The 27,518-nt window shown below is 52.2% G+C and overlaps 1 protein-coding gene and 1 long non-coding RNA gene across 3 annotated transcripts in view; one reads left to right on the forward strand and one right to left on the reverse strand.

Moving 5' to 3' along the window:
* The window catches only part of MAP1B (microtubule associated protein 1B), an 83,216-nt gene that overhangs the window by 28,790 nt on the left and 26,908 nt on the right, over positions 1 to 27,518 (forward strand). The gene's annotated exons all lie outside the window — the stretch shown is intronic.
* Positions 13,239 to 27,463, reverse strand: LOC102152165. 2 transcript variants are annotated; one of them, XR_005355659.1, is made up of 7 exons: positions 26,784 to 27,460; positions 25,457 to 25,597; positions 19,978 to 20,025; positions 19,045 to 19,230; positions 18,671 to 18,855; positions 18,139 to 18,214; positions 13,240 to 16,650 (listed from the first exon to the last, which is right to left on the reverse strand). It is a non-coding gene; the product is annotated as an uncharacterized LOC102152165 (long non-coding RNA). The 2 variants fall into 2 exon arrangements; XR_005355658.1 differs by having other exon boundaries at positions 13,239 to 16,650; positions 19,045 to 20,025; positions 26,784 to 27,463.

The raw sequence follows: 27,518 nt of genomic DNA on the forward strand, positions 1-27,518 counted from the left end.
ATTGCTATGCTAGTGACGTTATAAAAACGAATGCGTCTCGTCACTTTAAATTTTGTATATTTAAAATTGATTCCCAAAGTTTTCACCCCAGTTAAAAGTCTAATATCTTTATTATATAAAGAGCTCTTGCAAATAAATAAGTAAAACCTTGTCATTTCAGTAGAGGCATGGGTACAGACATGAACATTCGATTTACACGCACATGTGCATGCACGTGCACACACACTGGAGGAAGGAAGGGGGTTTGGGAGAGATAGAGATAAAAATGACGAATTAGCCAAAACATAAATAATATTCTAACCATAAATTAAGAAATACAAATGAACAGAACAAGATACAAATTTTTTACCTAGAAGTTTCAAGGCTTTGAAAGATGATACCAGTCATTATTGGCAGGGGAAAGAAGATAGGTACCTTCATATTCTGCTATTTGGATTTAAGCAGCCTTTCTGGAATGGACTTTTTCCATCTATAGAATCTCAATACTGCTCACACATGGACACAGTAATTCCCTGTTGGGAATTTATTCTATACAAAGAAGCGGAGATACTCACAAAAAAACTGTATAAAAAGATGCTTACTGCCACATTATTTGTATCTATGAAAAAGTGGGAAAAAAATCTAACATTTTCAGTAATAATGAATGGTGTAATGAGTAGAAATTCATCAGTAGGATGTAATATTTGGCCACATTATAAAGGATATATTTAAAGAATCTTTACTGATGTGTAATATTGAGTGGAAAAGGCAGGATATGTGAAATAACGTAATCCCACTTGGGTTCCAAGGGAATTTTTGCATTCTGATCGACTAGATGCACCCACATTTTAATATGGGTTACCCCTGAGGAGTAGGTCAACAAGTTGTTTTAATCTTCTTCCTTTTTCTTATTTATTTATTTTTTTTACACTTTGCACAGGCGGTAGATGTCGTTTTACAATCAGAAACGCGTACACATTTTCAGAAATATGAGCCTCGCTAGCATGGGAGACATGAATCACGATTGCTTTTGTATTTCTCATGAAAACGAGATTCAATAGTAAGTTACATGTCTGGGGAAAATAGAGCTCGTTCGAGTCAGAGGTTGGAAAGCTCTTCTGAATCCTAACCTCAGGAACCTCAGACCAGCCTGTAGTGGAGTAATGACACGGCACAAAAAGCCGCAGATGTCAGTTTGAGTTAAGGAGGTTCGGGTGGATACACGGAACAGCCGGTTGCGGCCAAGCTCCACTCCTCCCTCATCTCCCGCCCTCGTAACCTCTGGGGCCATCCCGTGCTTCCTTATTTAATTCACATCAAAGTGCTTCCCACTGGGGTTGGACTCAAAAGCCTGGATTCTCGTTCTGGCTGCTGTAATAATACATTTTGCACGTCACCTTGGGTGAGTCACCGAGATCTCTGGATTCTGAGCTTTCTTCCAGTGTTGGACATTAATTTTTAATGTTTCTCTTTTTTTGCAACGTGGCATTCTGATGCATTCTTGAGCCCCATGAGGTGAGCGGGGGTGGGTCTCCTGTGGTGTCTGACCAAGGCTGAGGAAGAGCGAGGCTGCTTCTGGGTCGCACCCTTGGCTCAGATGCATCTGACATCATGCTGGTCCTGGCATGTATGAATAATAAGTCACCCTGACCTAAGTCATCGAAAAAGGCTGCAGTCGAGGGTAAGGAAGGCAGTTTAGTTCTCGCGTGGAGGTCACGAAATGGAAGGAGGGACATGTTACAGAAGAGGAACAGGACCGGCGTATACTTTTACAATATATTTTTTCCTACATAAGAATTCAAGTTCATTATTCTCAAGTTAGCGTTGATCTCGTCAGTGGCCGAGGCGGTTTAGGGTTGAGACTAAAGGGGCAGCAGGTAGGCCTGCACCTGGCATAGGGCACAGAGGAGGGCCCGTCCGGGGGGTCGCCGTCGGGCCTAACAGCAGGCTTTTGTTCAGAAACGTTGTGTAGGAATGTTTTGTAAACTTTTACCTTAACCGCGTTACCAAAAGGGATCTGGTGACCGGTGCCTACGTCCAGAATCGGGGCAAAGGTCGCACAGAACCTGCCCTTACTCACCCACACTGCGTCCGGATGTTATTCTGTTCTTTCTCCTTCGTTCTATTCTTTTGAAAAATACCGGTTGCGAATTACTAACGTGATTTCCTGCCACACGGAAGTGGCGCGGCCCGTGGGGACGGTGAGCGGGGAGAGCTTCCGAGGAGGTGCCAGGTGTCCTCGCGGGGGAGCCGGCAGGAGAAGCATCCTTTGTGCGTTAAGCTCCTTGCGACAGAAACGGGAACCGCGCGCGCGTGCACACGTGCACACACGCGCACACTCGCTGCGGGAGGAAGGGTGGGGTCTGCACCTGTCCACGCACCTTCCCTGGGGGCACCTGGGACAGCGACGGTCGTGCTACGGAAGCAGTCGCGTGCGTTCCGACCTGGATCCCTGTGTTGCCTAGGGCCGGGCCCCGGGGGGTCTGCAGTGTCCCTTGTGGCTTTTGCCCTTTGTGTCTCGCTCCAGGTTCGAGCGCGGGGCTCCTTGTGCTAGAGAGAGGCTCGGGCAGCAGCTGGGGGTGGGGGGGCTGCCGGCCTTCTGGGCCCTTCTGGCGGCGCCCTCAGCCTCTGCTCTGCTCGGCCTCGCGCTCTTCTAGTGTCTGTGTGTCCGTCTGTCTTGAGCATCGCCCAGACCTTTGCTCGTGCAACACACCGGGTCTGTGCTCTGTCTTCCGTCCTGGGTCCCCCCTTCCTGTTGTCCCCCCGCTTCTGCCCTTGGGCTGCAGGGGCCCTGGTCACCACAAAGTGGTGTCTGACCGGCTCGGGAGCCTCGAGCTGTCCCGTCGCCAGCAGGCTTTCCGCGGCCTCGGCTGCCCTGGGGGGAACCGACGGCAGAGCCGACTTCAGCCTCGCTGGGGCAAGTGGGGCAGAGTGGCGGGTCCCCGAGAGCACCGCCCGGCCTGGGGCCTGTGGAGGCCACCCCGTCCCGGCGACCCGGCCCCAGCGCCCCAGCCCCATCCCCACCTGCGGAGGCCCACCCGGTCCCAGCATCGCGCTCCCCACGAGCCGGAGCAGGCGGGGGCCGTGCCCGCTCCTTATACCGGGACCAGCGGGGCTGTGCCTTCTGGTTAGTATGGGGTCAGGGTTTCAGGAGAGAGAGAGAGAGAGAGAGAGCGAGCTTCCTTTGTTTCCGCCCTGATTGTGCCTCGTGGGGTGACAGCGGCCCGTGGTGGCCCGGGGACTGGCCTCGCCCGCACCGTGACCGCCGGGCCCAGGGAGGCCGCACCCCTGGGCGCTGGCGCCCCGACTGCCCCAACCTCCCGCCGCACCCCCGCGCGCTGCCACGGGCTCCTGCACAGGGACACACAGCCTCTCTCCTGAGGTGCTGAGGCAGACACTGGGCCACCCGGGGAGCTTCCCTGGTGACAGCCTGCCGCCCCCGGCCCCCCAGCACCGGCAGCAGGGGCCCCGCCGGGTCTGGGCTGCCTGCGCCCACCGTGCGCCTCCCCGTGTCCCGCCTTATGTGGGGGGCTGGGGGCTGGGGCTGGGGATTGGGGGCCGGGGACTGGAGGCTGGGGACTAGGGACTGGGGTTGGGGCCAGATCTGAGCTGCTGTAAAGCCAGGCACGGTTTAGGGAGTGAGGAGGTTCCTGGGTGGGTGGGGGCGCGGCTCGGGGTGCAGCGGGATCCACAGGAGGCCTGCCCACCTGTGCGCGGGGGGGGCCCCCCTTTCCGCACCCTGGGCTCTCATTAGGCAAGAGGGGGGCTGGGCTCCCTGCACCGCCACTGTGTGGTGAGGCCGGAAGCTGCCCAGAGGTGTCAAAGCCCCGGGGCTCTGGAGCCGCTGAGAAATTGTGACCTGCAGACGCACGGACACTATCGGGGCCCCAAAAAGATCCCTCTAAAAGTAATTACATAAAGTTGTGTGCTTCTCAATTCCAAAGATGATCTGAGGAGACCTAGGGCTTTTCAAGTTAAAGAGGCTTAAAATTAAAATTCTCAGGGAAAGAAATGCTCCTCCCGTGGAGGAAGGGAAATTCCCCAGTGGAGGTTCCAAGGACAACAAAGGGCGGGTAAACTGACTTCAGGGCGCGTGGTGCTCTTGCAAAAAGAATCAGGGGCTAAACCAGAACTGGGATGAGCCATTTTTTTATAGGGGCCATCGCCTATATTCACACATGTTTTTTAGCTTCTGGCTTTTATCTTCCGTGTCTTACTTAATAGACAGGGGAGGTGGCAGCGAATTGAGGCATAGAGCTTTCCAGTGGTTTGAAGACAAGATGGAATCATTCAAAGCCTCACTTCACAGTCCGTCTTTCACATGTAAGATTTTCTGGTTCTTGTGTGAAATCCACGGAAGAAAGTGTGATTGCCTTGGTGTCACCAGGTGGGAGGTCTCGTAAAGGACTTTTCTGTTGTGTTCTTAAGGTGTGTGTGAGCAGTTGCTAGAGGAGGATACAGGTATTGGCCAAGCATGGAAAAATCTTTACACATGCCATAGATGAGCTGGAGAGTTGGACCAGGATTCCCAGAAAAGAAAACACGAAATACTAGTCTCAAGAATTCAGTAATGAAAGACTACGCCGCCGTGTTGAGCTACTACACATAAAAGAGCAGGATTAGTGCAATTCAAGGAGCAAACGAGGAGTCCTTCTTAGGGCTGTGGGCTGAGGCGGTGCAGTGAGGCCTTGTCTGAACACCCGAAGCACAACGCAATGGAAAACCAATGGAAGGTGATGGTCACGAATGTCCACAGTTGAGTGATGTCGTTGTGCCTTCAGTGTCCTGTTGGAGCAGATCTGTGGGTTTGCCCTCGCGTGAAATGGTCCTAGCTGGGGTTTTGGAATACATGCGTCCTTTAGAAGACATGCTGTCCGCCTTGGTGTCCTCCCTTGGTATCATACTGTGGGGTGTCTCTTTCCGAATCACCTTCAGTTGTTCCTTCTGGATTGCTTTCCTAGGGCTGCCATAGCAAGGAATCCCAGGCCGGGTGGTTTTGACAACCAAAGCTCATTCTTTCGCACTTCTGGAGGCCAGAAGTCCGAGATCAAGATGTCAGGGAGGCTGGTTGCTTCTGGAGGTTGTGAGGGAGGACGATTCCGCACCTCTCTCCGGGCTCCTGGGGGTTGCCGGCCATCCTTGGCATCCTCGGCTTGTAGACCCGTCACTCCCGTATCTGCCTGTGTCGCAACGTGGTGTGTTCTTGTATCTCAGTCTTGATTTTCTCTTCTTATAATGACATCAGTCATTGGATTAGGGCCCACCCTAATCTGATATGACCTCACCATCACTATTTATGTCTGCAAAGACCCTGTTTCCAAATAAGGTCACATTCTGAGGTTCCAGGTGGACGTGACCGTGTTCCACCCAGGACCTTCCATCAATTTTATTCCTTCAAATCTTTTACTATGTGTAGACTATTAAACCCATCTTAGAGAGAGAGAGAGAGAGAGATACAGATTTATTCTGTGTGATAAACCTTGAGGGATCTCCCTGGAATAAGGTCTGTGAACTTTATAGTGTTTTAACTTCGTGGGATCTATTTTAGAACATTCCCCTCCAGCCCCCGCTTGTTTTTCTTGGATTCTAGGCTGAATGTCTCGCAGTGGAGACTGCTGGATGAAGAGCTTTTGAGCACACGAACTGTTATGCTTGGATCTTCTTGAGTGCCTTCAGGGTGCTGGGGACAAAGTGAGCCAAGTAATGCCTCTGAGGTGCAGTCTAAGCCATAACTAGAAATGTGGGCGAGGAGGCGGCAAGGGGGGAAAATCCCAGAATAAATTCCTTTTTACGACTAAAACACAAATCCCTCTCTTCTCTTGGCCATGTGAGTTGCTGGAGACTGTTGCCACTTGTGCGTGATTTTAGAGAAGGGCCCCATCCCTGCCTGTCTCTAGAGCTGCCCGTGAATTACCCTCTGTATCGGCACAGATCACATTCTGCACAGCTGTGGGGGGCACACACTCCCTCCTCCACTCAATTTATTAATATTTTTGAGAACCATCCTTGTGCAGATTTACCCGGTGGGCGGGAAGGGCTTTGGCCTCTAGATAGAAAGCCCCAATGGAAGACGTTCATCGACACAGTATGAAATTGTAGAAAGATCCTCCTGGGAATTTGAGATCTCTTGCATCAACCTTTTTTTTACGTCTTTGCTGAAAGAAAATACTAAACCTCAGAGGAACACAAAGAAAGGGAATGATATTAAACACAGAGTGATTTTAATCTTTGGCAGCAGCCTACATACTCAAAAAAAAAAAAAATCCCGTTTTCATTGTCGTGCACCTGTCATTACTCTGAATGAGTTCTCTCTTGATGGATGGTGGTCTTAAAAGCTTGCTGGTTTTCATTAGCAAAGCGAAATGGGGTGCCAGTGCGAATGCTCTGTCATTCTGATGGAGTGTAATGCGCGAATCGGTGTGATTATCCGATGTTTGCTTAATCAGCAAGAGTTTGAAGGGGAATGTTGCACAACTCCGAAGTGGCCTGATTTCACCTGATTTTCCATTCAGATGCCAAGCATCCTCTCCAAGAAGCAGTGAAGTGCTGGTGGGTTTCCTTAAGGCACAAGGCAGTGGCAGGGAGGAAACTGAGTCTCTAAACCGCTGCCTAATCACGATAACGCCCGGGGTGCGTTTAGGGCCCTTGCCCTAGGTCGCAGGCGCAGTCCTCACCATTGTTTTAGAAATGCCACGTCTTTATTAGGTGTGAGGCATGGTGTGTTGTTCCGTGGGTCCAGGGATGATGAACAACCAGCCAGATCCGTAGGTTCCTTTTAGGAGGAAAGTACCACCCGGGAACGTGGGCAGTTTCCTGGGTGGCAGTTTTCAGTTTCCTACCTGAAGGGCTGGAACTGGATACAGAGAGAGGCCAAGTCAGGGACTCACTGGGAGTGACATGAGAAAAGCTACGCAGGTTAAATGCACACGCTTCTTCTGGATGGAGAGCGTCTCTTTTAGAAGGAAGGAGTTTGTTCAGTCGAGCTCTTTCAGAAACCCTTGCAAAGAGGGACACTGATTTTTTTTTTATTATTATTAACTTATTGAAATCCATTTATTTCAGCCCAGTGTGACACCAGAACCAAAAACCCGAGGAGTGCCCCGGGGCTGGATCTCGCCGCTACCCAGCTCATCTAATTTGGACTAGATTGCTTTTTTCATTAAATCTAAAAATAATTTCAGGCAGGCCACCTTTCTAGGGATTTCTATGGTGAATCATATTCTAGGCAAGAATCCTTGCGTTTCTTAGAGAGCTGGTGGCTCTTGAGTCTGGGTTTGTTCCCTTTTCTTCCATGACGCCTGCTGGCCTTGATCTTCGTTCTGGATGACAGCGAATGTGAATAGTAAATGGCAGTTGCCGAACGCTCACCGTGTGCCAGGCACCGGTTGAGGTGCGTTCTGCGTAGACTCCCGAGAGGAAGGGCACTGTTACTATTCCCCATTAGCCCTGACGAGATGGGCACAGAATGGTTCAGTAGCCTGCCTGAGGCCTCACAGCCAGCGGATGATGGAGATGGGGCTAAGACTAGCAATCTGGCTCCAGAGCCCACTACTCAATTTTGAATCCCCTTGAAGACCAATAGGTAAAGCCTTCAATAGGTAAAGAACTCCCGTATCCCCGGGCAGAGAATCTGAGGACCTGGTAGGTCTGGGGCAACTGGATTCCAAGCATAAGAAGCACATGCTCTTGACATACGGCATCAGCCTCTATCTAGGGTCCCTAAACCCTTTTATTTTTTATTTATGTATTATTTAAAAAGATTTTTGTTTATTCATGAGAGACACAGAAAGCGAGGCAGAGACACAGGCAGAGGGAGATGCAGGCTCCATGCAGGGAGCCTGACGTGGGACTCGATCCCAGGCCTCCAGGATCATGCCCTGGGCTGCAGGTGGTGCTAAACCGCTGAGCCACCCGGGCTGCCCTTATTTTTTTTTTTTTTTTTTTTTAAAGCAGAGCCTAATTGGCAGTGGGATATGCTACAGGATATTCTCTTATACACCGCTGTCGGAAGGATCTATTTTATCAAAATCCTCTTTTTTAAAAAAAAAAGAAATGAAAAAAGAGCAAAGCTTACCATCAACACCGCTATATCAGAAAGGCCTGTCTTTGTCACCGAGCCAACATCTTGAAGAATACCTGTGCTTATCACTTGCCCCCATCACTATGGATATTCCAGATTCTAGAAATTACTGGAAGATGCTTTTGTAGTCGTTAAAAAAAGAAGAGGGTGGAGATAATGCGGGAGCCCTGACAGCCCTGACATAGCTGCACAGCCCCAGGAAGCCCAGAGGGAGGCCCACAGAGGACCCCCTGCCCAATGACTAATTGGCTGGTGTTCACAGGGCCTCCCCAGCACTGCCCATGCCCTCCTCCGGGTACAGCCGGAGGATTAGTGGGGTGATGGGGGTGGCCAGCTGGGAGCGGGGAGGCCTTGGAAGAGATGTCAAGGGAGGAAATTGGTGGCTATTAGATGGACTGGGGTTGGAGGCTGTTGCCTGGGAAACCCTACCGATGACAAAGTGAGCCCAAGGAGGATCCAGTTTGGGGTCTTCGCTGACAGATTTATAGACTGAAAAACAAGGCCTTCTTACCCAAACCCAAATAAAAAGTCAGTGTGAGAAGTAGAAGGGCCTGTGCAGAGAAGCGTTCAGGACTGTGGTTTCCCAAAACTTCTTTTGGGTAAATCAGCCAATTTGGAAAGTGGTCATTCTCTGTAAACACAAGAGCAACTTTCACATATAAAAATGTGTGTATTTATTTTAACGGATATTCTCATGTCCAACCCAACATGGTTTCTGCCCTTTGTAGTCTTCTGGAAGCTGCGCGGTTGAGAATTGAGCCCACCCGCCCCCCCCCCCCCCCCGCCCCGAGGTCTTAGGCAACACTGTTCCTTCACACTACCTTGGGAGACCTTTCCTTTTTCTACCCCAACGATTTATCTCCCCTTGGAAAAATGTACTAGACCTGGGAGGGGCGGTAAGCAGAATCTAACCTCCCCGTCTTCAGAACTGGCCTGTTTCTCCGCGGATCCTCAGCATACACCTGGTGAGTCCCTATGTTCGACAGGACATGGTGGCGATTTGCTGCCTGGGCTAAAAAGATGGTTAGGTCCTTGGTGAGCTTCCTAGGGTCCCGCTTCCTGGGATTGCAGAGCTTGAGTTTGCAGACAGGTTGTTGGAGCTCCCCTGGACGCCCCCGGGTGGAGCCCGCTCAGTGGGGAGGCCTCTGTCCTCCTGTGTCCCTCCTCTGTCCGGGCTGCATTCAGAGCCATGGAGCTGAGCAGGGTGGCGGACAACGGGTGGCGGTGGGGCAGGAGGTGGGAGCACAAGGGAAGTGTCCTCTCTCTCTTTTTTAAAGATTTTACTTAGAGCGCGAGCTCACAAGCAGGGAGGAGGGCAGAGGGAGAGGGAGAAGCAGGCTCCGCGCTGAGCAGGGAGCCCGACGGGGGGCTCGACCCCGGGACCCCGAGATCATGACCTGAGCCCAAGGCAGACGCTTCACCCACTGAGCCCCCCGGGCTCCCAGATGGTCTTCTCTTGAACCTCTAGATACACCCCGTAGCCAGAGGAAGTGAGACAAATGAAATTCAAAATAGGAATTTAAATTTATTCCTCAAAGCCAGCGTCTCTGGGATTGTTGGCTTTTCCTTCCTGACTATTCGTGTAGCCACTTGCATGCACCACGGGTGGGGAGGGGGGGGACCATCTCTGCGGGATTAGGCTTGTTTCAGGATCTGGCTGCGCGTGGTGTGTGTGGGGATCCCACAGGATCCCACTTTCCTAATAGGACCGGGGCCTGGCTGTTTCCACATCTTTTACGTGCTTAAGTTTTCATCTGTTCCTTAAAATTGGGTGGATGCTCATTCTCACTTGGTTTTTACAAACACGAATGTATCGGCTTCGTGTGCAACACAAGCAGACTGGCCCATTTAAACCAACGCCTCAGCTTGCCAGGGCCCGTGTCTGCTTTTCCTAGAGGATGTTACTATACACCAACTACCGACCCCACTTCGGGTTTTCCGCGCCCACGGCCCGCGGGGCACGGGGTTGGCGTCTCCTTTGCTCATGGGCTGAGATTTCTCTCTGGTGGTAACTGGCAACTGGCCTCGTGTCCGAAGCATCGTGCACGGGCCCCGGTGTCCAGGTGGACGCAAACGCCGTGGCTCAGGCTGTGGGAAGAGGCGTGGGCAGCACGCTGGCCATGGAGTCGCGGCCGGGGCTCGGGGCGCCCCGGGCACTTCTGCTCTCACGGGCAGACCCACCGTCCCTCCCCAAAGGTGGGGAGCCCTGTCTCCTGGTGGGACGATCGGCAGAAGGAACCCGGAGAGTCGGCGGGACCATCAGGACAGACGCGGGTACTCGGGGCTCTGCCACAGGGCATCGTGGGACCTGGGGACTCACCGGGACTGGGCTCCAGCCCACAGGCTGGGCTCGACTGCCCCCCTCGCCGCCCCCCACGCTGCTGACCTCCACATCCCTTCTGAGTGAGGAGGGGATGGAAGGGGGGGCCACGGCAACTGCAGGGTGCTGCTGCTTCCCACAGCGTTTCCTGGGACGAGGCGTCCGTGAGCAGCCCCGGGTGGAACAGCACCTGACCAGCCCTGATCCTCGCTGTATCTGTCCGTGGGGTCTGCTGGCGCTAAAACACATGGCCACATGGCCACGGTTTTTGTGGAGCAAGGCAGAAACGTGGTTTGGGACCGAGCAAGGGAAGGAGTGCCGCCACTGCTTTGGTTTTGTGTTTCCATGTTCCCTTTGAGCTTGGGATGAGAATCCGGAAGCAAGGAGGAAAGATCCTGTCGATGAGGGAACGAGAGAATGGGCCGTGTGGGCAACTGTCCTGCGTGTGGAGGACGTACAAACACAAGCCCTGAAAGCAAAAAGCTTTACTACTACTTCTACTATTTTGCTTCTATTTCCCTGGGGAGGTTCTGTTCTTTTTTTTTTTTTAAAGATTTTATTTATTTATTTATTTTATTTATTTATTCATGAGGGACACAGAGAGAGGCAGAGAGCCAGGCGGAGGGGGAAGCAGGCTCCACGCAGGGGCCCGGGGTTCTTTTCTTTATTCCTGGTCTGCTCTTCCGAGCTCACTCGCTGTGTCTGTCACAGGGCAGCACGGTGCCTTCCTGTCTGTCGCCACCTCGCTCTCCTGCCGGAAGGTGTCGTTCTTCCCCCTGCGTGGAGAGGGCGGCGTTGGTGAGAACCCGGGGTGACCCCTGGGAGTCCCGCATGGTCAGGGGCATCACTGACCTGCTGGCCCGGGCATGCTGGGTTAGGCAAAGGCCTTTGTCATCGTTGATTTAAGCACAAATTTCCAATTTATTATTGAGTTTGTTGCTTTTATTAACTTATTTGAAACGCAAAGAGCAGCGAAACCTAGGTCAGCAGCTGCAGCTGGGAGTAGCAGCCGTGGGATCCAGAGGCTGGCCACGGCCCCCGTTCCCCCGCCCCCCCCCCCCCCCCAGGGTGGCCTGAGAGGACGTCTCCCGTTACCGGGGGGGGGGGGGGGGGCAGGGGAGTCTGGGGGCAAGTGAGCAGCAGAATCGAGAAGGAGTTCTTGATTTCGGCCCCTGGAAGTAGAAAGAATGACTAGATGGCCCATACCTGCCCGAGAAGATTCAGGGCCTTCGGCTGATGGGTCACCGCCGGGGAAGCCGAGTCCAAGGCTTCCAGCCATTGCTCTTGGACCCTGGGGGATGACAGGAGTGGAGGAGACAACACGGGCAACATGCTCTCAACACTGCCTTGCACGTGGAAAGTGGAAAGCTCTTCCTAGATGCTAGTTATTATCATTCTCTGTCCCCTGGTGCCTGTTGGGCTCCTTACAATGAGATGGATCATACGGGTGCAGTCCTGACTGGCCCTGAAACCTAAAGCAATTGGAGAGAAGGAGAGAGGTGTCTGCAAAATGTGGCTGGGTTCCCTTGAACACAGCAGGGGACGTTTTCGACGGTGTTTGGGCCTTGTGATTTTAGGAGGACCAAGTCGAAGAGCATCACCAGCGTGTTCTTTGGTAGAGCGAGGGCAGCTTGGGTCATTTCCTAGCGAGATGCAAGACCTGTGGTTGGTGGAAGTGAAAGAGGAGGATGAGATGTGAGGCAAGGTGGAAGCAGTCCAAGGCACTGAGGCTGTGGGGCGGAGGGTGCCCAGCGGAGGTGATCGGGGCATCTCTGGGACACACAGGAGGACTCTGAGCCCAGGGGCGGAGTCTAGGACGTGGGCCATACATCCAGTTGGGTTAGTGCAGTGACTAGGGCCGCGACCGTGCCCGGCTGCCATCCCCAAGACCTCATCTCACCCTCACGAGAGCTCTATGGAGTGTGTGTGCAGAGAGTCTCGCTTACTGATGAGGAGCCTGAGGGTGAGAGAGATTAAATCATCTCCCCGGGGTCGTGGCCGGCAAACCGCAATGTCTGGACCTGAACTCGTCTCCCTGGCTTCTTTCATTGTTGCCTCTGGGAGAGAAGGTGCTGTGTGTGGTCCTAGACCGAAACAAAGCAAAACGGAACGAGCCTATCACCTGTGAGACCATGACCGGAGGTGCTTCCTTGAAGGCGGCTATGTAGGGGTCAGCCATGGTATTCCTATGTGAGAGTACATTAAATATCTTAAATGTAGGCCTGATCTATGAAAACGACAAACCTCTGACATGATACACTTAATACACGAGGACAACAGATCACACCCCATTATGCCTACATTTAGAGTCATTTCATAGGAATCCTTAGAAGCAGCAACAACTCTCTGTGTCTTTGGAGGGAACAGAAATGTTCCAGGGTCTGGAAAGCTCCTGGGAAGTGGAAAGTGGAAAGCACTCGATGCTAGTTATTATCACTCTGGAAAGGCAAATAGGATACGTTACCACAAGGAAAAGTATCACTATGGGCTGCTTCCCAAGGGCTGGCTATCTTCCAGCCTGGCTTTGTGTATGAAATTCTGTGTTTCGGGTGCTATTTTGCATTGTAGAGAAACATCCTTACGCCCTGGAGGAAGAGGGGCCCTCTAGACTCTCTTACTGTTCATTAAAGGCTGGTGTTGATGGATTTTAGAGGGAGCCGCCTAGGCATGGAATGACAAAAGCCAAGAAAGGAATGTCTGTAAAGATTGCAGATGGGTCTTGGGGGCCTTACAGGAACTTTAGTTTTTTTTTTTTTTTTTTTAAGATTTTATTTATTTATTTGACAGAGAGCGAGAGAGTGAGCACAAGCAGGGGGAGTGGGAGGGAGAGGGAGAAGCCGGCTCCTCGAGGAGCAGGGAGCTTGATGCAGGCTCCATCCCAGGGTCCTGGGGTCATGACCCGAGCCAGAGGCAGACGCTTCACCTACCGAGCCGCCCAGGCACCCCAAGAACTCAAGTTTCATACCAAATTCCTATCTGAGTCTGAGCCCAATATTAAGAGGAAACGTCTTCTGTGGGCAGTGTGGGATCCAGACCTTTCTTGTGGTTGGTTGACCCTGAGGGGGGGTGGTGGTGCCTGCAGCTCTGTTCACGTAAAGTCCGACTTTGAACAGGGTGGAACAGCACCTGACCAGCCCCTGATCCTCGCTGTATCTGTCCGTGGGGTCTGCTGGCGCTAAAACACATGGCCACTTCGGTTTTTGTGGAGCAAGGCAGAAACATGGTTTGGGACCGAGCAAGGGAAGGAGTGCCGCCACTGCTTTGGTTTTGTGTTTCCATGTTCCCTTTGAGCTTGGGATGAGAATCCGGAAGCAGGAGGAAAGATCGTGTCGATGAGGGAACGAGAGAATGGGCCGTGTGGGCAACTGTCCTGCGTGTGGAGGACGTACAAACACAAGCCCTGAAAGCAAAAAGCAAAACAACCCGCTTCTGAGAGCCACTCCCCAGCTGTTCTGGAGAAGATGCTGAAGAGCAAAGAGCATCCTTAATCAAGAGCAATAGTGTTAGATCTTTTACTACAAGTTATACTTTTCTTTCAGCCTGTATTTATTTTGCCCGGCTAGAAATAGCTGCAGTTATTTCAGCAACCATGACTGTTGTCTAGGAATTGAGTATAGGTTGGAAATAGTCTGGCTGACGGCACTGTTTAGAAATGAGCCTCTTTCTGTGGGAAGGGTTGATAAATGTGCCTGTGGTTAATCGTTTCGTGGTGCCACCTTTTATCATTTCAGTGGCCTGGGCTGCAACCATTTTATGCTAGAATGTATATTATTGTAGGTCAGTCAGAGAGTGACAGGGCTGGTCTGTATTCCTTGAGATGGGTGTAGAGGCGACCTCGGACTGGTAAGACCTCTCTCCATCCGCAGCAAGTAGAAAAAAGGCAAATGGAAGGGATTGCACACTTTCCATCTCAGGGACCAGAATCCTCCGTGTGACTTGCTAGAGGCCATTGGACAGTCTTTGTCCTTGGAGATCTTCAAGAAAAAGCTACACAGACCGCAGAATTTAAGTGCTCACTGGTCCTGGGCCTTGGGGTATTACTGAGATAGGTGAGGTCTAGCCTTAGGCCTAGAGAAAGGGAGGTTTCATGTGCCAGGAAGGCTGCAGGACACGTACCCATGGTTGTTTAACTGCAGAGCACACTGTTTACATCACGTGAAGAGCCATGGTGCTCCCAGACCTCGGCCACACGCTGGCCCTAGTAGGAACATACCACTTCTCCTTTAGATTTTGGTAGCTCCACCCACAAGAATCCCAGGTCTGAGTCGGATGACAAGAAGAGGATAAGCTTGAGTTGGCCAGGGTGTTTGACTTGGTGGTCCTTGGGGGCCGAGAAGATGAACTTGGATTCCAGGTGCACCTGGGTTTGAATGTCCACTTTGCCACTCACCAGCCATGGCTTTGGCCCAGTGACTTAAATTCTCTGTACTTCGTGTCTCAACGTAACCAGTGAATTTCATCATGTAGCTCTTGTTGACGATCAGAATTAATGTTACAATATGCAAGGAGCATATCTGAGCAGTCAGTAGATGGTGGCTGTCTGGTTTGCACGGATCTTAGTCCTAGCGCCGGCGTTGCAGCGGAGGGATGAGTGAACTGGGAGTGCTTCTGTCCAAGACTCTTTTCAACCCAAAGGGCCTCCTGCCCCTGTAGCCAGGAAGAAATCTGGCAGATGGATGGACCGGGACAGTTGCCGTTGGCACAGTTGGTAATGTTCTTGACCTCCTCTTGCCCTTCTTTCCTACCCCTGGGGCTTCTGCACTGTCTGCTCACACTCGGCTCTCTTGACGGCGCGGGAGAAACGGGTGTTGAAGGAGCCAGAACTGACAGCCCCTTGGGAGTCCTGATGGGCTCTTAAGTCTGAGGCAGCGCCGTAGGCAGCCTCACTCCACGCTAGGTGCCCAGGCACTCGGCTGATGTGGCGGTGCTTGAGGGCTGACGTTCTGTGATCAAGGATGTGGTGCGTCACTTGGGCAAACCCGGGGTGATTGACAGGTGTCTGAGCTGGGGAGAAAGGGAAGAGCCGAACACAGAGGCAGAAGTGGTTTTTTTTTTTTTTTTTTTTTTTTTTTACCCCCCATTCAAGTCCTTGGTGCTGGGACAGCTTCAAGGCCCCTTCATTTCCTCTGACGTCTTCTCAAAGTTACCACCTTGAGCGATCTCTGATGTGACATGATGGGAAGGGCATCTTCTTCTTCTCCCTTTTTATCTCACTTCTCGGAGGAGAGATGAAAAGAAAATGGTTCTAAGGAAAAGGAAAGCATTTTTTTCTTTTTTAAACAAGGGTGTTAATCTAGAACAGAAGGAAGGAGCTCTGTATAAACAGCTCACTACCTTACTGCTGGTAGTTACGTGCGTTACTGCATGCTTATGCCGGTGCAGCAGTTCTGAAGAAATACAAGGATGGTCACGAAATGTTTGTTTCTGACCTCGGATTCCATTACAGTGGAGCCCAGGGGCTGTGCTGTTTCCATGCATCGTGAGGGACCCAGCATAGTAGGGACTTAGTAAATATGAAATCACTGTCATTAAAAAAAAAAATTGTGTACCCTCCACTTGGAGACCGTTCTCTGCACGTTCTCTGCACGTGCACGGGGGACTACTGGTTACAGCGCAGCAAGGGTTGCTCGGGGTGGTGATGCCACCCGGTGCGAAGACTTCCAGGGTAGTGTGCGAGGGTTTTCATCTCATCCATCCTTTGGAGTTTCCCACGAGGGGCAAACCAGAGGAGCCAAGGAGAGGACATTCGCCGGACGCTCTGTGTTGGAGATCCCTGCGGCCGCTCTACAGCGTTCTGTAGGTAAGACAGGCTTGCCGCTCCGCTCTTTCTCTAAGAGAGGATGAACCATCAGCAGTATTAGCCTGAGTGGATGGGAGTCCATATTTCTGCCGTCACTGCCCCGAACAGGTAACCTGAGACCTTGGGCTTACATTGCTTCTCTTGCAGCCCATCCTTGGCTTCCGGAATCTGAGCAACATCTGGATTAAGAATCAGAGACCCTTTAGGTCACTTGAGATGACACCACTTAATGGATGATAAAAACACAGTTTCCGTTTGCTGCGTGGGTATAGGTGTAGGAGGGAAGCGCCTAGATCACACAGCTCTGGGGTCAGGAGGCCCTGTGGTAGCCTCCTTGGCTTCTGCAGTCGTCCTTTTGGAAAGAAAAGGCTTGGACGTCAGGATACGCATACTTGACTCCCGGCTTGGCTGTGATCTTGCTCTCTGACTCTGGACGAGTCCCTTAGCCTTTCTGAGACTTCATGTCTGTGTCTGAAAAACAAGGATTTGGAATAGATTTGTGCAGACGGACATTTCTATAAACCTGGGTTACTGGCTCCACGCCCCCAGTTGGACCGTGCGGCCTCATCCCCAAGGGCTTGGAGCTTCCCTGCTGTCTGCTTGCCGTCCTGCCTCATCTCTCTCTCCCCTCTTTGGGCCCATCCAGGGGCCGTCTTATATGCAAGCCCTTCGAAACCCTCCCAAAGCTGCCTGGTGATCGGAATCCCCACCTGGCCAACCTCCAGGTGTCAGCCCTGACTCTACGGATCCTGATTTACTCGGTCTCCATCGGGCCTCGTCCTGTGTCATTTTCATGAGCACCACGCGTGTTTGTGATGTCAGCAGCGTCATGAGCCACCGTCCTAGGCCTGCTGGTTCTCGGCGAGCCGTTAGCTTGCCGCTTCATAGCCCTCTCCACGGCGGCTGCCGGACGCCCTCTAAGATAACCAGCCCCTCAGCCAGTCTGTGGGAATGTGCCTCGTTGGCTCTAAGATCCTTTAAATGGCCAGTCGATTGGGTTTAGGGCCCGTATATGTAAGCAAAATAGTCATTTATTTAATGACTAAGTTCAGTCAGTGACCTATTTTAACAGCCAGTTCCTGGGTATTCACAAATAGGTGGGCTCATAGCTTGTGCCGGATACATTTTGTGCAGTGATTTAAAAATCTCTAACTCTGACTTTCAGCCTAAATCAGCCTCTCTGTTCTTCCATCTGCCTCATTGGCAAAGCCTCTTTTCAACTATTCTCCATCCGTACTTCAGCCAATATTACCGTATTCTTTTCAGAAATTTTGAACTAGAGTTTCAGGTCGGGAGGCTTTTCCACGCGGCCCTCTCCACTGGTGAGTGAGGCCCTGGCCGCGCCTCCCAGAGTCCGTCGTGCAGTCTGACCCCTGACGTCACAGTGGGCCTCCGCGCTAACCGTGCACCGAAGCCCCGAGCTGTGCTCGTGGGCACAGGACGGGAGCGCTGGTGCCCTGGGATGGGGCACTCTAGGACCTGCCAAACGGTCGTGCCGTGTCTCTAAGACCTGGGGAATAATCGGAGGCAGTCAAGTAAACGAGAGGTGACAGGTACCCCAGGCAGCGGGAACGGCATGTGCGAAGGCTCCAGACCAGGCACCCGAGGCTCCGGCCCCCGGCTGTGGTTGGCGCAGCTGACCTAGAGATGGAACCACCTGTGGGGCATAGCTCGGGTGCTCAGCCCCAGGACGCTTCCCCCATGGCGTGTCCCAGGGTCCTGGCCTCCGTGGCCACGCACAGCCTTCTGCGAGTTGGAAAGCTTGGAAACCAAAGAGGCAACGCAGAAAAGGCCAAAGTGCTGATATTGCCAAAAACAAACGAGAGAGAGAGAGAGAGAGAGAGAGAGAGAGAGAGAGAGAGAGAGAGAACGAGAACAGAGGGGAACAGAGGATGCAAATTTATAAGGATTTACAAGTTTTTATAGGAAACACATGAGCAGAAGGGTATGCTTTCCTACCTGTGATGTTTTCCGCAGCATCTGTTCCATAGTCTGAAATTCATTGAGTTTTTTTCAACCATGGCAAAAATTTCACCTATGGGGAGAATAGAAAGTAAGACGAAATCCCAGAGTAGTCATCATAACTTCCAGAAAATGTTAATAAAGGATGAGGTGGTTCTCTCTCTGCGACTTCCCTGGACAAGCCACCTCTCTCTGTAGATCGTAAGACTCAGATGCAAGCTCGAGAGGGCACACGATCGAGCCCACTTAAATTAATATCTATTAATAGGAGATACTCAGAATATTTTTTTAAGCTCGTCCAACCATGTAACTCTAGTGTCCGATTAGATACCCTTGGGTGGCTGTCATTCTTTAAATCAAATAAAAACAGACCAGCACACGAAAATAATGGTTTCTCTAATGGAGGCTTATCAAAATGCACAGGCTTTTCATGTTGGAAAAAAAAATGGACTAGGGAAGAGAAATATTTTTTTTCCACATCTGACATCAGAAGTCCAGAGGTCATAGTATTGGTCAGTGGACTTCTTACCTTTGCTGCAAGAACCCTTGATTTTTTTCATAATAAGAAAAAGATGTAACTTGATCTTCAAAGCGGTTTTGTAGACATGAGACATTTAGAAAATTTCATCATGCATTTTACTGGCTCTGAAAGAAAGGCAGTGCAGAGATCTTCCAGAATGGTACAGAAGACACCTGAGAGCAGCAGCTCAGATCCTTTTAGGGGAAAAAAAGGGACATAAATTTGAGCTGCTTCCCCAGATGTTTTGAAATTCCTATGAAACTTTAAAGATTCGCTATTTAGCCGCAGTACCCTGAAGCTACACAATATGTAGTCAAATGCCTGTGTGTGTGTGTGTGTGTGTGTGTGTGTGTGTGTGTGTGTGTGGTGGGGAGGGGACCTACCTTATATATGAAACTTCATTTCTTTTCCATTTTCTGTCCTTGTTGTCTGAGGGCAGATTCCTTTTCTCGAGGCCTAACGTCGCAAAAGATAGCGCATCCTCCTCACCTGGAACTGGTGTGCTGGTCTGATTTCAATTAGGAAGCTGCTTCCAGAGCCGCATCCGCAGCCCAATCCGGAATTGTCCTCTGCAAGAGGGGAGGCATTTCAGGGCCTGGTACCTGTTCATTGAAAAAGGCGAGGCTTCCATGGAAGGGTCACGTTCATTTGCCTGGAGGGAGGATGGAAAACGGTCCCTTTTCTTAAACCGTGTGCTTTGCCCCTACCTGGAGTGCGGTGAGCCCACCGGTACCTGCCTCTCCATATCAGCCTGTACTGAATTGCAAAACCCAGATTGGGGAGAGTGCCGGACCCTTCTAGTGCGATCCCCGACTGTGACCAGCACACCAGGTTCTGGCCTTCTGCACTCCAGCCTTGCAGTTGGGAAAGTAGCGGGCCATTCTAATCTCTTAGAAAAAGAATGCCGAAGCCTTAAACCTGACCCGGGATTTACATCACGATTTCCTGGGCTTGGGGGGCCCTTTTGTCCTTCCAGGGGCTGGTGACCAGGAACAGGTTAGGTCCTCCCCTCTTTGGGCTGCTGACCTCAGGGAGCAGGTCAGGCAGGCACTGTTCACCCCCCTTGGGGCCCCCATCCCTGTGCAGCCCGGGCTACCCTCCGGGTCCTGAGCCCCAAGGGCTCAGGTGTGCTCTGGCTTCTGCTTCTCCAACCCTTCATTCTGACAGCCAGCCTCGACTCCAGAATAGGTGGGGAAGTGCTCGGTGCTGCTCTTGGGAGCAGAAGCAGATGCTGTCTTCGGGTGATACTCGGGAGCTCCAGCAGGGGACACGCCGCGGAGTCCGAGTCAGTCTGTTCTTCCGCGGGGCTGGCTTACCCGTCAGCATTTCTCCTGGGACAGGATGTGCTCCCAGGGTACGCTTTCCTGTGAAAGAACGGAGAGTGGTGCCTCATAAGAACTGTGCTTAGCATGCTTATCCGTAATTGCATCTATTTCCAAGGGTGTCAATACATAAAGAGCAACCAACAGAGGATAACGCAAGATAGGAATGTAGGAAGTCATTTTCTGCACGGCAATTTTCTTAGGAAAACCTGTTATTTCTCATGGAAATTGAAATCTGGAGATTTTTCTGAAAAGCTAGTTTTTGCCCTAGTCCCCAGTTTATTAGCCTTCCTCCCTGAACTCATTCTGAAGTCATTCCGGAATTTCAGTCTTTCTTAAAAGAAGATGGAAGAGGGTAGTATTTACTTGTTGTCGGAGTCCCGTCCGCACGGTAGGTTTTGCGCCTTTGTCTTCAGGGAAGCTATGTCTGCTGGTTCAGAATACATTTATCGATGCCTTGAAAATGCCCCTCAGCCAGATTAGGTTGACCTGTGTCAGAAACAAATCTCTGCCTGTCGAGTGAATATTAACTAAATACGTGACCCTGAATTTATTCCGTTTCCTACATCAAATTATCCTAGGTCTGCAGATACAGTTGTTTGGCAACAATCTTCCGAGAAGGTCAAGTGTGGTGTGGGGACATGCGGTGGCACCCCATTGGCAGTGACCTCATAGTTGACTATAAAATCAAAACGAAATCTTCCCAACGATGCCCTATTTTAATTCTTTTAGGAACCATAAGTGGTGGCTGGTGACCAGAGGCAGAATTGTTTACTTGTGAAAAAAAGGCAAACAACTCTTGACCCTTGGGGATGTTTTCGTGGCCCTGATCACATAAAAGGAACTAGATAGACCCTGTTTCCTTCTTAATTACATATGGTGGCGAGCTTTCTGCTAGTGGTGACTCAGGGGTATGTTTTCCAGGTTCTGGAAGGTCCATCTCTTGATTTACTCCTTTTCCTAAAGGCTGGATTTCAATCTGCACGATTGTGTTAAATCCCAATTCCGAAATGACGTGGGTGGCGTGCGCGGTAGACGGCGGTCTGTATCTTTAGTTGTCCTGTTGTGCAAAAGGCCGTCCGTACCTGAATGCCTGTGGGTGGAACGCCTGGCCTGGGTCCTGTGAGGGTTACAGGGCAAGCGCCCACCTCCCGGGAAGTCCAGGCGGGCTGCCCCGACACGTGCGCAGGACGCGACAGCGTTCTGTTAGCTGAGGCGGCCTCGTTCAGTCGGAGCCGAGGGCTCGTGCACGGTTTCATACGCTTCCTCTAAGTGGGTTCTAGGGTACGGGGACCATCCAGCAGCCTCAGAATGTTGCCACGGAGACGGTTCTGGGAGCCGAAGGGGACAGGAGATGTTCCCAGAGGGACAACAGGCCAACCGGGTCTGTAGGGCATGGATTGTGAGGTGTAAGTAGGATTGAGGCCTTAGGTGGGGCCAAGGTGGTCGGGGTCATCCGCTAGCACCCTTGAAGCCAGCTGTGCCCCGGGGATGGAGGCCGATGCGGCGACCCGTTAGCACGAGCATCCGATTTGCTGAAAGTGTCCGTTACTTGGCGTCAACTGAATGGACGCGGCGGCTTGGTGAAGGCCCGGGCACCTCGCGGGCGCGTTAATAGTAGGGCCGGGAAACGAGATGCCGTGAGGGGGGAGGACGAAGCCGAGGAGCCCCCGCCTGAGGCCTGGCGGGCTGGGTGGAGGCGCAGCGCGAGGGCGTCCTGAGGAGGCTGCTGAGGGGCCGCTGAGGGGCCGCTGACAGGCCGCTGAGGCAGGTCGCGTGCCCGCTCCCTCCGCTCGGCGTCCCCTGCCAAGCGCCAGGGTCTGCACTGGGCCGAGGGGGGCCCGGTGGCCGGTGAAGGGTTTCGCCGGAGAAAGTCCCGAGAACCTCCTGCCCTGCGCTCTACCGGGCGGAGCGGGAGCCACCACACACGCGGCCGAGCGTGGCCGTGAGCGCCCCTGGGCGGCTCCGAGGGCAAGTCCTCGCGGGGGCTCCTGGCCCCCAGCCCGGGGCAGGAGTGGGTCTGGCCGCGCTGGGCACCCCCCGCCGGGGCCACCCCCCCCCGCCACCTCTGGCCTCGGCTTAGAGCTAAGGTGTCCGAGGGGTCTGATGCAGGTGTGACGTCTCTTAGGCCAGCTGTTCACATTCCGCTTTTTCTGTCACCTTTTCGAAAGCCGGCACCAGAAGGCCTCGTTTCATTTCTGTGTTTAGGGGATCCGGCTTGGAGCGCGAAGACTCTGATGATTTGGTTCTAAACGGTAACAGACGGGGGTGAAAGGTCAGCAGTTTCCCTGGATTCGATCAGCGGCCGGAGTTTGATGGCAAATTAAGTGTCGGATAAAAGTGTCAGGTGATTCCTCGCATCAGCCCTTACTGGGGAAAGTTGTTGGAGTCTTTAACGAGCACACGGGCTCCCAAGGGAAATAATCCTGGCAGTGTGTTGGGACACTGGGCTAGTAACACATGAAGACCAGCGTGAGGGTGACTTGAAAAAAGATCACTTGCTATGTTGTTGCTGATCAGTAGCGTATTTTTTGGCCTATGTTGTCTTGATTCTCAAAGAAGGGGCCTCAGGACGATCAGAATTATCTGAAAGATTGCAGAAATGCGGAGCCCCAGGCCCTACCCCCGGCCTCTGAATCAGACTGCGAGTGGGCTGTGCATGTACTGAGTTCCCCAGATGACCATGGAGCATCTTACACCCCCGGAAGTGCCAGCCGGCCGTCTGTTGTCCACCAGGCAGATGTGTCCCAGACAGAAATTAAGGCCATGCCCACAGGGCTAAGCAGTGTAACGTGGCAGTGATGTGCGGGTCCAAGTACTATGTTTGAGGTTGGATTTGAAAAGCAGATGCGAGTTATTATTGGATTATTTAAAGTCTTTGGAATAGTCAGCCTCAACTCTCTTCTCTGTGGAGGTGGATTAAGTTTACAAATCAAGAAGGCACCACAGTCACAGGTCACCTCGGGGACTGGGGAGGAGGCGAGCAGAGAAGGCGGTGGTGCCATCACCTCTCTGGTGCTCTTTCTCCATCACCTCTGGTGGCTTTCTGTTTCTTGTACTCACCCTTTGCTCTCGCTCCAAGAGCATCACCTAAAAATACACTGATGGCTCCCAGATCTGGTCCAACATGTTGCCTCAGCCCCGCGTCCACGTTTCTGCTGGCGTGTTGGACAGGGCCACCCGGTTCTCCCATGGGAACCTCAAACTCAACAGACCCCAAATCAAACCAGCTGTCATCTGTCTTCCTTTGTCCCTTTAAAATGCCTTTTTGTGGTGGTGGGGGTGGCGCCTGGCTGTGGACCATGTGACTCTTGGTCTTGAGGTGGTGAGTTTAGGCCCCACAGTAGGTGTGGAGATTACTTAAAAATAAAATCTTTAAAAACTAAACTAAACTAAAGTGTTTCATGAGCTAAGAGCCTGGCTCTGGATGGTGACTTCCTGGGCTTCCAGCCTCGTGTCACTGTTTATTCCCTAGGGCTGTTGCTGAATTGCCCAATGTCTCACTTTTCTTGTCTATAAAATGGGAATAGGGCCTTCGTCATAGGATGAATGTGCAGATTGAATGCAATGACCCTACATAAAGAACTTAGGTTGGTGGCTGACCCAGAGCAGTTATTCAGTATATCTTAGCCATTTTTATTATTCATCCCCTTATCAAATATTGATTGAGCTCCTGCTGTGTCTCAGACATCACTTCTGACTTGGGCTTTCCAAGTGAGACACTGTCAGAACTCCAGCACCCCCATTAAACTCTCTCCCCATCAGGATAGGGCTGGCATCCCAGCCATGTTTTCATTTTAGTGGTAGTTTATGAAGGGGTAGCACTAATTTGCCTAAATTAGTCTCTAGAAAACTGTGTCCTCTAAATAATTCATACTTTTTTTTAAAGATTTATTTATTCATGAGAGAGACACACACACACACACACACACAGAGAGAGAGAGAGAGAGGCAGAGACATAGGCAGAGGGAGAAGCAAGCTCCATGCAGGGACCCCGATCCGGGACCCCGATCCCCAACTCTGAGCCGAGGGCAGCTGCCCAACCGCTGAGCCACCCAGGCATCCCTAATTCATACTTTCTTAGTAAACAGGGAATACGACATCTCTTAAAAGGCCAGGAGAAGACCAATAAAATTAAAAAACCTGCTCTGACCTCAAGAAGGTGAAGTCTAATTGTTGAGCCACAGGAAAGTGCTATTTCTGCGTTGACATGAGGGTGAGATTGGCAATCTCATGGTTTAACCTACTAGTTGGCAGGGCATCAGGCACATGGCAGGTATCCCCCAAACAAAGAATTCCCCAGACCCATATCCCAAATGCAGCGAGTACTCTATAACATTCTGAGGAAAATGTATCTCAGGCAAATCTTATTTTTAAAAAGTAAAGATTTAGACCAAGTAAACTCCTAACATAGTCTGAGAAGCGTTGAGGGTCGGTGGCAAGAGTAGAGATCAGGAGTCAGAGGGGCTAGATTTAAAACTTAGTTTAAGGGACGCCTGGGTGGCTCAGGGGTTGAGCGCTTGCCTTCGGCTCAGGGCTTGACCCCGGGGTCCTGAGATTGAGTCCTGCATCGGGCTCTCCAGAGGGAGCCTGCTTCTCCCTCTGCCTGTGCCTCTGCCTCTCTCCGTGTCTCTCATGAATGGATAAATCAAATCTTAAACTAGGTTTTATTTTTTAATTTTTTTAACAGCTTATTTTATCCCTATCTGTAAAATAAAAAAGGGGTGATAATAATCTTTGTGATACCCTGAGGTAACCTGCATGCAGAGACTTTATAAATGGTCAAGTGCAGCACAAACGAAAGGTAGTGCTGTTAGTAGCTTAGCACCTGTTCCCAAGTAGAACTGTCTGCAGTGGGCATAGGATCTGCCCTGGCAGCCATACAGGTAGAACAGTCGCTTACCTATGACAGGCCACTGTTCACCCCCGAGGCTTGTCTTTTTCATCTTTAAAGACAGCGGGGGGGGGGGGGCATGGGACTGTCGCTGGAGCTCCTTTAGGTCCCCCCCATTCTACGAGATGAGGCAATTCTGGTTTCTTATGCTGTAGGAGTGACAGGTTCCCACAGGCTCAGGGGTAGGAGGTTCTCCCCATGGCTGCTGGACTCCTCGAATCTTCAAGGCAGAAGGTCTTTCCTTCTTGTGCCTGAGAGGCATCAGTGTGTGTGTCTGTCTGCAGCAGGTTTTGCTTAGGGAACAGGCACTGGGACCTCCCAGCTTGTGGTGGCCCAGAGGCCCCGGCTCCACCCTTGGACAAGTACATCATCATGACTTGGACAAGTCATCATCAGGGCTCCAGGGCACAGACCCGGAGGGAGGTGCTGTGGGAATGAATACTAGAGCACTAGACACATGTGGATCTGGTTTTGGTGACAGCTGGTCTCCCTTCAGGTAGCCCAGGGCCCTTGGCTCCGTGTGCCTCCCGCCCCCCCCCCCCGCCCCAACCCCCAGTGGCAGCCTTCTAAAATCTGTACCTTGTTGAAGAAACAACTTTTAGGGTGTCTTCTCCCCCTTGGCTGGAGCCCACATTGGTGTTGCAGTTTCTCCTTAGCTGTTCTCCAGGGAGCCAGACCGTCATCAATACCGTCCATGCTATTTCTTTCTGCTTTTTTCAGCTGGGCCGGAACATTGGGGCAAAAGAAAAAAAAAATCCAACTTCTTTCTTTCACTCTCTCCTGCTTCGAACCCTTGGTAGCCTGGATTCTCATTCCTCGGCCTTGAGGCTTCTGAAAAAGGGGCGGGGGGGGGGGAAGAGAAGAGGGAAGAGGAGGCCCCAGGAGAATGGAATTCGGGAGAACAACCCCATAGAGGGGATTGAGAGGGAGGGTATGACAAGAACCCGCCGCCACCTGGAGTCCTAGGGTCCCCATCGGGTCTGTGCCCAGTGCAAGCTGTCCCCCAGAGCTTAGAACAGGAGGGGATGCGAAGGGCAAGGTGGGGCTCCCTCTGCCCCAGGAGCAAGGCTCCGCCTGTACCTGTGCGCAGTGTGTGTGGTTGGGGCAAGGGGGCAGCCTTGGCAGGCCGGCCCTTTGGGTTACGTGCTTAGCTGGGCGTCTGGTGCTCAGGGAAACGTAGCGGAGAAGGCGGCGCAGAACCCGAGAAGGATGGGGTGGAGGGATGGGCAGACACACGAGACACTAAACTACATGGTCACGGACTCAGATGCTGTAGCGATTAAGTTCTGTGCTGCACAGAAGGTGTCGAAGGTAAAATCTTCGAGAAGCTGTCTCATTCCTAAGCAACGATCGACTTGTTTAAATGAAAAAGAATCACTGAGGAAGGAAGGCTCCCGAGCTTGTTTGCAGTGGAATCCAGGTTCTCTGTCTCTTAAACACACGCGGGGCTAGAGAGCCATGCGACGGGCACGGGGATGACGCCAGAGGGGAAACAGAGGCAGAAGCAAACGAGCCTGTTTGCCATAGAGAAGCAGCGCCGTTGCCAGGAAAGTCGGGGTAGGGGGGACTGGGGTGCGCCTCGGAGCAGGGCGGGGGGCAGGGGGACAGTCTGTGGCACAGCGGGGACCCACCTTGGGTCACACTGTGCACCCCTGGGGACCGTGGCATCACGGTCCAGGTCGCTGACAGCTCGTCCGTGGGGAGAGCGCCCTCCTGGGAGCAGGGAGGCCTCTGCTGGGTGGGGGCTCCTGTGGCCTCCAGGGAGCTGTGACCCCCGGCCCCGCCCTCGGTTTTCCTGGCTTAGCAGTGATGAGGGGGAGTCGGGGAGAACCAACAGAGGCTGTTGGAAACAGGGTTGCTGCATGAACCCCCCCCCCCCCCCCCCCCCAGGGAGCCCAGGACCTACCTTCCCACCGGGCCCCTGAGTTGTAAGAAGATTCCGGAGAGCTTTGCTGCTGTGGGCGCCCCCCACCCCACGCCAGCCCGCTGTCTGCACGCCTCCTCCTTCGCTTAGCGTGTCTGCTTCGTTACCACGTGGGTTCCTGCAGAAACGAGGCCTGTCCGAGCTTCCAAATAAAAACCTGTCATTAAAAGCTGTAGGTAGGGGCCCCTGGGGGGGCTCAGCGGTTGAGGGGTCTGCCTTGGGCCCAGGGCGTGACCCCGGGGTCCCGGGATGGAGTCCCTGCATCAGGCTCCCTGCATGGAGCCTGCTTCTCCCTCGGCCTGTGTCTCTGCCTCTCTCTCTGGGTCTCTCATGAGTAAATAAATACAATCTTTAAAAATACATAAATAAAATAAAAGCTGCAGGCAGACTTATTGGTAAATAATTTTTAGTCCCTGCACAGAGTTCCTTGCATTTCTTGATTTCCTCCATTTAGCTAAACTTTGGCCTGGGAAGTGTTCTTATGGACGTGGAGGTTGGAGGCAAGAGGTTTCGTCTTTGCAAATCCACTTGGGTGCGTGGAGGGAGAGCTGGACAATGCCCGGCCTTTATTTTCTGTCTCCTCCCTCCCTGCCCGCTGCCCTCCCTTCCTCCTTTCTCTTCTCCCTCCAACCACAACAGTCTGTGCCTGTGGCCTTTGCTTCACCTCCAGCCCTCGCTTTTATCCCAGTAATCCCAGTCCCTTATCCCAAGCCTCTA

This window comes from Canis lupus, chromosome 2, assembly GCF_011100685.1.
Source record: "Canis lupus familiaris isolate Mischka breed German Shepherd chromosome 2, alternate assembly UU_Cfam_GSD_1.0, whole genome shotgun sequence".
Taxonomy (NCBI): Eukaryota; Metazoa; Chordata; class Mammalia; order Carnivora; family Canidae; genus Canis; species Canis lupus.